Consider the following 7,675-nt stretch of genomic DNA (forward strand, 5'->3'; position numbering starts at 1 on the left):
GAGCGCAGTGACGGGGCGGGGCGCTTGTGCAGAAAACAGTCCTGTTCTCTTGGACCAGGAAACCCCAGTGCTGCCAATAACTTTGGTTAACTTTAAGAAAGACGAGGGCTTTTTTTTTTCTTATTATTTTTCACTTCGAAGGGGCATTAATAGTTCTTACGGTCACTCAGGGAAGGAAACCTGGTGTAACTCCACGGCCCCCAAACCTCCCCGAACCCACCTGGCCTTTCTCGGACTCCACTGCTCCAGGGTCCCTCTCCTAGGTGCTTGTTAGTCCCTCAGTCTCCTCGGTCTGCTGGAATCCTCACGTCAAGGGCTTCAGCTTACCAAGGACAGAGATCTTCAGGATGGTGGGTCGGTGGAGGCATTGAAACAGAAAATTAAAGCTCTCCTTTGTCCCCACTTCCCCAACCATTCGAGATTGTTGATACCCCTAACTCCCCCCAACCCCGTCCCCTTCTTTCCTCTGCCTTTATCCTCCAGGCATCGGTTCCTGCGGGACAAGTTGCTGCACGGGATCTAGAGGGGGGACAGGCACGTTCACAGGGATCCAGAGCAGGAAGTGCTGCAACTAGAGGGGTGGGGAGTGGTGAGGAGCGAGCTCCCTGGGGGCTGCCTCCAGCTTAGATTTCCCGACCCTGTGACACTTGGAACGCTTAAGCATTCCTCTGCGTCCTGACACCAACTGTCGTCTTTCGGTCCCTTCTTTGTGCTTCCTAATTTTCTGGCGAGTACATATTTCTCTTACTCTTTACAACTCAGGCAGGGAAGCCCCCAGAACCCCTGGAACTGGGGAGCAAATCAGGTTTCCCCCCCTCCCCAACAGACTAAAGAAGCAAGCTAAAGGAAGCAGAATGGGGGGTGGGGGTGGCGTGTTAAAGAGATATAAAGCCATTGATAATCCCTCTCTTAGTTAGGGACTCAGCCGCTGCACTTTCCCTCCTCCTCCAGGCAGCATGACACAGCTGGAGGCTGCAGTCAGTACGTTCAAGCAAAGCTCAAGGCTGTCACAGAGAGATTCAAGTTGGGATTCTGGGGGTGTGGAACCTGGAGATTACACCCTTCCGTAGCAGTCAAGAGCATAGAGCCTGGGCAGCTCTTCCACATTTTCTCTTTGAAATCCAAATCATTAGTAGATAATATTCCCTTTAAGCAAAAATACATTTCTCACTCTCCTTGTGTGTGTTCACGTGTGCGCAGATACACGCATATGTACAGCTATACATGCGCATGTATGTTTACACAAGAAGGCCAAAGGACGTTTCATCTGCCGTTCTGTAAACACCATCTACCCCGAGTATTGAGATAGGCGCTTTCATTGGCCTGGAGCTCACCAAGTAGGCCAAGATGGCTGGCCAGCAAGTTCCAGGGAGCTTCCCTTTCCTGACAGCAAGTTAGAAGGAAATTCCTCATAGGCGTGCCTACAATGCTGCTTACAGTGTTTGCTGTTTGACAATGTGGGATAAAAAAAGCTCAGTCGTAGGAGGAAATTGACATTTTACCAGCATGTGTTTAGATGAACAATACATAGCGTAGTTAACGAAGGAAAACTTGGTCCTGCTTTCTGACACTTGGAGCACCTACAGTGAGGTTCAAGAGCACCCTGACATTTTTCCTGTCCCAGTAGGTTGGTGTCTTCTTAGGAAGAGTTCTTGATTTCCTGTTGAGGGAACAGGAAAACTGAACTGGCTTGGAATTTTCTTTCTGTACTTCCCCTCAGTTTGCAATCACCTTGACAGAAGCAAAAATACTCTAGAGAGCGCTCGCCCTTTAGATTATCAAACCATTGAGGCGGTGGGCCCTGGGGACTTGGAAATTGCCTGGGGATCTCACGCTGGGAGAAAGGGGGAGAGACTGGTGGCAGCCAGAGAAGGAGCCGACTCTCTGGAAGAGATTTCACACAGTTCTAACAACTTGCCAGAGCATCCTGCAGGACAGCCTGGAACCCAGATCCTTGACCAGTACTTCATTCTGCACACCCTCAGCCTCTGTTTAACCCTAAGCTTCACATCAGTGGCTAAAAGGACTTGTGGGTCACTGGGCCTCCTTGTTTGGTCCTCTTCCCGATGACGCCACTCTGCTTGTTACTATTATTTATTTCTGTAATTGTTGTATTAAAGACAGGTGGCTGAGCTCAGCTTATAAGGGGTACCAGGCTTGGGCTTTACCCCCCCCCCAAATCTTCAGCAGACAACTTTTCATCTTCTGAAAATGAATGTTACCACAGAGAGACACCCCCACTTCCTACTCCAGCAAACCGGAAAGCATACAGTGTTTCCTGGCAGGGAATTAAGGCAGTAGAGGAAACAGAGACTGTAAATCAACTGACCTTACAAAAGAAGTCATCAGAACCGAAGATTAGACAGAGAGAGAACCAGAACTGGATATCTCTATTGGGGCCCTCTCCTTGGAACAACCCTGGGAACCCCACAGGAAAGGAGGAGGAAAAACTATAGGACACCAGGAGAACATGGTCCACAAATACCAACTAAGCAGGACTCACCAGGGCTCACAGAGACTAAAGCAGCAATCATGGAGCCTATATGGGTCTGTGCTAGGTCTTCTGAACACTTGCTGTAACTGCTTCGCCTGTTGTTTTTTGTAGGACTTCTCACAGTGGGAGTGGGATGGGGGGCATCTCTAGACAATCTCATCTGCTCTCTGGACCCTTTTCCTCCTACTGGGTAGCCTCACCTGGCCTTGATAGGAGGGTTTGTGCCTAGTTTTATTGTAACTTGTTATGTCATGTTCAGGGGATAACCCTGGGAGGCCTGATCTTTTCTGAGGGGAAACGGAGGAGGCGTGGATCTGAGGGAGAGGGGAGACTGTGGGAGACAGCACTGAGAGGAATGGAGGAAGAGAAACTGTGATGTATTAAAAACAAAAGGTAGGCTTAAAATGTAAATAAATAAATTAATTAAATAAAAATAAGGGGTCATTCGGACTGCCTATGGTGACCACAAGGAAGCCATCAGTACCAGGGAGGCAACACAGTAATGACAGGAAGAAAGGCTCCCTGGCAGCTGCTGTCCTTGAAAGTGGAAGGTAGCATACCATAGTTCTTAACCAGAAGGAAAGCAGTTTGGGGCTAGCAAAGACGGCACAACAGGTAAAGGCTCTTGCTGCCAAGTCCGCCAACCTCAGTTCAATACCTAAGACTTTTATGGTAGAAGGAGAGAACCAACTCTTACAAGTTGCCCTCTGACCTTCATTTGCACACCATGGCACATGGATGCACACACAAACATATTCTCTCTCTCTCTCTCTCTCTCTCTCTCTCTCTCTCTCTCTCTCTCTCTCTCTCTCTGTCATACATGCATATAAAACAAATAAATGCAAAACAGTTGTAATGAAAGCATTTTAATTTTATATAAATAGAAAGACGCTTCAAGCTAGGGCTAACTCATCTATGTTATAAATTTTTCAGTAAGAAAAAAAAATCAGACCCTGCTTTCTTGGAAGTCTAAGCTGCCTAGGGTCTGGGCTATCTTAGTATTAAAGTGGAAACTTTTTGGCAGTTCATGAGATGTTCATACTAGATCTTAAGAACAATTGCTTGGGAGGCTGAAGGGATGGCTAGGAGTTTAGAACATTTTCTGCTCATCCGAAGGATCTGGGTTCGATTCCCAGCATCCACATGATGGTTCACAACTCTCTGTAGCTCCAGTTGCAAGACATCTGATGCCCTTTCTGACCTCAAAGGGTACTGACTACACATGTGTAGTTCACAGATACAGGGGCAGGCAAATGCCCATGCACAGAAAAGAAAAATAAGTAAGATCTCAAAAGCGTATACATGGTGAACATTTATAACTAAGGAGGTTCTTCTCATAACCTATCAAGCAGGAAGAAATCACTCAGCAGGGAAATACACAGTTTGAAAGGGAAGTTCATAGCTGGGCGATGGTACACTTCTTTAATCCCAGCACTTGGGAGGCAGGGGCAAGCATATCTCTAAGTTCCAGGACAGCCTGGTCTACAGAGTGAGTTCCAGGACAGCCAGGCCTACACAGGGAAACCCTGTCTCAAAACAAAACAAACAAAAACAAAGTCATAAAGCCGAAGCACATTAACGAGATACGGTTGGATTAAGGGTGACTGAGGTTTTAATTTAGAAAATGAAGGGAAAAAAATACTTCCAAGGCATGAAGGGATTTGAATCAGCATCAGGGGAGTCCACCTTGAGGCACCAAGCACATCAGAAGGCACAAGGAGTCAGCTCAGGACTGGGCTGCCCCCTCACTTGCCCTTCCAGTCACTTTCTGCACACATACTCTCTTTCACTCTGAGGTTATTAAACAAAACAAAAGGTAGGCCCTGCAGGAGAAACTTTCGACTTCTTGATAACAAGGAAACCAGCTGCTTCGCCCACACACTTCCTGGGTGTGCCACTGAAAGGCCACCTTGCTGACACTGTGCTCAGAGAGGTTGAAGACAGTGAGAGACTGTTCTGTGTATACCCCAACGACAGTGTTTGTCAAAGTCCACAGGCTGCACAACCCAGAGGGAATCCTAACGGCCTGTGAACTTTGAACAATTGTGCTCATCAGCTGTAACAAGTGTGCTATTGTGCAGCAGACATCCTTGTGTGGAGACGAGAGGTGTGTGGGGACCCTCTGCGTTCCAGTCCACTTTTTCTTGAACATCGAACTGCTCCAGAGGACTGGAGAGACGGCTCAGCAGTAAAAGGGCATAGTTTTCTTCCAGAGGAGGATCCCAGTTCAGTCCTCACCATTTAGGTGGGTGAGAACTACCTGTAACGTCAGCCCTGGGAGATCTGTGACCTCGGGGCTTCTCAGCACCCACATTCATGTGTACATACTGCACTCCCACAGACACATAATCTTTAAAAATAAGTAAAACTGCTCCAGATGACATTCATTCATTTTAAAGAAACAGGTGTGTGAATATGTGTTATGTGTGTGTATGTATATGTGTGATTGTGTGTATATGTATCTGTGCGTATGTATCTACATGATTGTGTGTGTGCATATGTGTGTGTATGTGTGTATATGTATGTGGTTATGTGTCTGTGTGTGTATGTATCTGTATAATTGTGTATGTATGTGTGTGTATGATTGCGTGTGTATGTGTATGTATGTATATGTGGGTGCTAGGAATTGAATCTGGGTCTTAACCGCTGAGCCACCTCTGCAGACCATAAACAATTACTGGTTTCTGTTTGAAGTGGGTATGCATGTGGGTGACTGTGCTTTTGTACTGTGTATGCATATGGCAGTCAAAGACTCATCTCCAGGGTTGGGGATTTAGCTCAGTGGTAGAGCGCTTGCCTAGCAACCGCAAGGCCCTGGGTTTGGTCCCCAGCTCCGAAAAAAAGAAAAAAAGAAAAAAAATAAATAAATCAAAAAAAGACTCATCTCCAGAGTCATTTTCCTCTGAGAGTCATCCACCCTGGTTTTATTTGTTTGCTTCTATATTTTTAAGACTTTTGTGTACACGTGTGTGCTCCCACATGAGTTTATGTATAGTACATGAATGCTGGTACCCAAGAAGGCTAGAGGACATTGCATACCCTAGGATCAAAATTACTTTCGGTTTCCACCCAGGTCTTTGGCAAGAGAAGTAAGTGGTCCTAACTGCTGAACCCTCTCTCCAGTTCCTGCCTTGTTTTTTAATGCAGGCTCTCTCCTCTCTCTCTCTCTCTCTCTCTCTCACTGATACATAGGGATCATCCATCAGGATTGGCTGACTGGACAACAAGTCTCAGGATCCGTTGTCTCCACCCCCAGTAGTACTATCATGAACACTCGCTACCACACCCAGATTCATAAATGCACCATAGAGATGAAATTCAGGTCCCTCCCCGGTCCCTCCCATAGCCTGTCTTGACTGACTCATGCAAAGATGTTTCATCCAGACAATGAGAGGAAAACTCAGATTCAGGAATTCACTCTCCTCAGCAAGTCCACCGGCTCTCCCTGGCTGTTCCTGGACCGAAGCCGAAAGCTCACACTAAAGAATGTGGTCTCTCCACCCTGCAGAGCCGAGATTTGTCCAACTCGCCTCATGAGATTGAAAATGGTTGGGCTGTGAGCCTAGATCTGAGAGGTGTTTCCAGTAAGTAGCTTACTGGACCCACTCGTCCCTAAATGTGGGGAAAGGAGAACAAGGAGAGTCTGGGCAGAGGTCGAGCATGTTATCTATAGCTCATTAATGTGTATTTTTTAAAAGACCGTGGCCCAGTGTGGACTGTCATTCTGTCAGAATAGAAGGGTCTAATAAGCACAGTTTCCTACTAGAAACCACCCAGGTGAGGGCAAGCAGAGTGCACGCGAGGCTACTACAGAAAAGGTCTGAGGAACTCAGGTTGTCATGTGGGCACCTGTTCTCTGAGAGTGAAGGGGAATAGTTCGTTAAGATGCTCTCCACATCCTGACAGCACAACACTATGATCATCACTCTCACTCACTGTCTCTCTGTCTCTGTCTCCATTTCCATCTCTCTCTCTGTCTCTCTCCATGCTTGTCTTTGCCTCTGCCATGCCCACTCGCTTCCATCTGATATCCCAGGGATATTGGACAAAATAATTTAATTAGTGTATCAAGGGTCAAAACTCCGAATGTCTCTTTCTACCCGATGCTGATGTCAGAAGTGTTTTTTGCTTGTTGTCTGTTTGTTTGTTTGTTTTAGTCACTACGATGGTTTGTATGTGCTCAGTGGGGGAAGTGGTGCTATTAGAAGGCGTGGCCCTGTTGGAGTGGGTGTGGCCTTGGAGTGGGTGTGTCACCATGGGCATGGGCTTTAAGACCCTCATCCTAGCTGCCTGGAAGCCAGTATTCTGCTAGCAGCCTTCAGATGAAGATGTAGAACTCTCAGCTCCTCTTGCACTCTATCTGCCTGGATGCTGCCATGTTCCCACCTTGATGATGACGGATTGAACCTCTGAACCTGTGAGCCAGCCCCATTTAAATGTTGTCCTTATAAGAATTGCCTTGGTCATGGTGTCCAGTTCACTGCAGTAAAGCCCTAACTAGGACAGTCTCTGTCTTACTGTGTAGCTGGGAATAACCTCAAACTCATGATTCTCCTGCCTCTGCATCTTGTTTGCTGGTAGTTCAGGTGCGACATCACATCTAGCTTCAGAACTGTTGACCCTTCATTAAGTGTGAGTAGAAATGAAACACACTAGAGTGGAGATGTTTGACAATAGCTTTCTGGGTTTGTTTGTTTTCATTTTAATTTTTTTTTTCTTTTTTTCCGATACAGTATAGCCTTGGCTCTCCTGGAACTCATTCTGTGGCCCAGACTGGTCTCAAATTCAGACAGCTACCTCTGCCTTCTGAGTGTTGGGGTTAAAGGCATATTCCACAACCAACCAGCCATTTATTTTGTTGATACTTCATAACTGAAATTTTGCTAAGTATCTGATATGCAGGATATCTGACATGTGACCATGCCTGGCTTCATTTTAATTTTGTATTTATAGGTGGTTTGACTATGTGTAAGTCTTCAGTGTCCAAGGAGGCATTAAATCTACTGGAACTGAAGTTACAGACAGCTGTGAACCACCATGTGGGTGCTGGGAATTGAACCTGGGTCCTCTGGAAGAGCAGCCCTGCTCTTAACCACGGAGCCTTCTCTCCAGCCCTTATACATCATTCTCAATCATCCTAGGAAGTTCATATTAACAGAGAAAGAGATCTCCACAAGTGTA

Source organism: Rattus rattus, chromosome 9, assembly GCF_011064425.1.
Source record: "Rattus rattus isolate New Zealand chromosome 9, Rrattus_CSIRO_v1, whole genome shotgun sequence".
In the NCBI taxonomy this organism is placed as follows: Eukaryota; Metazoa; Chordata; class Mammalia; order Rodentia; family Muridae; genus Rattus; species Rattus rattus.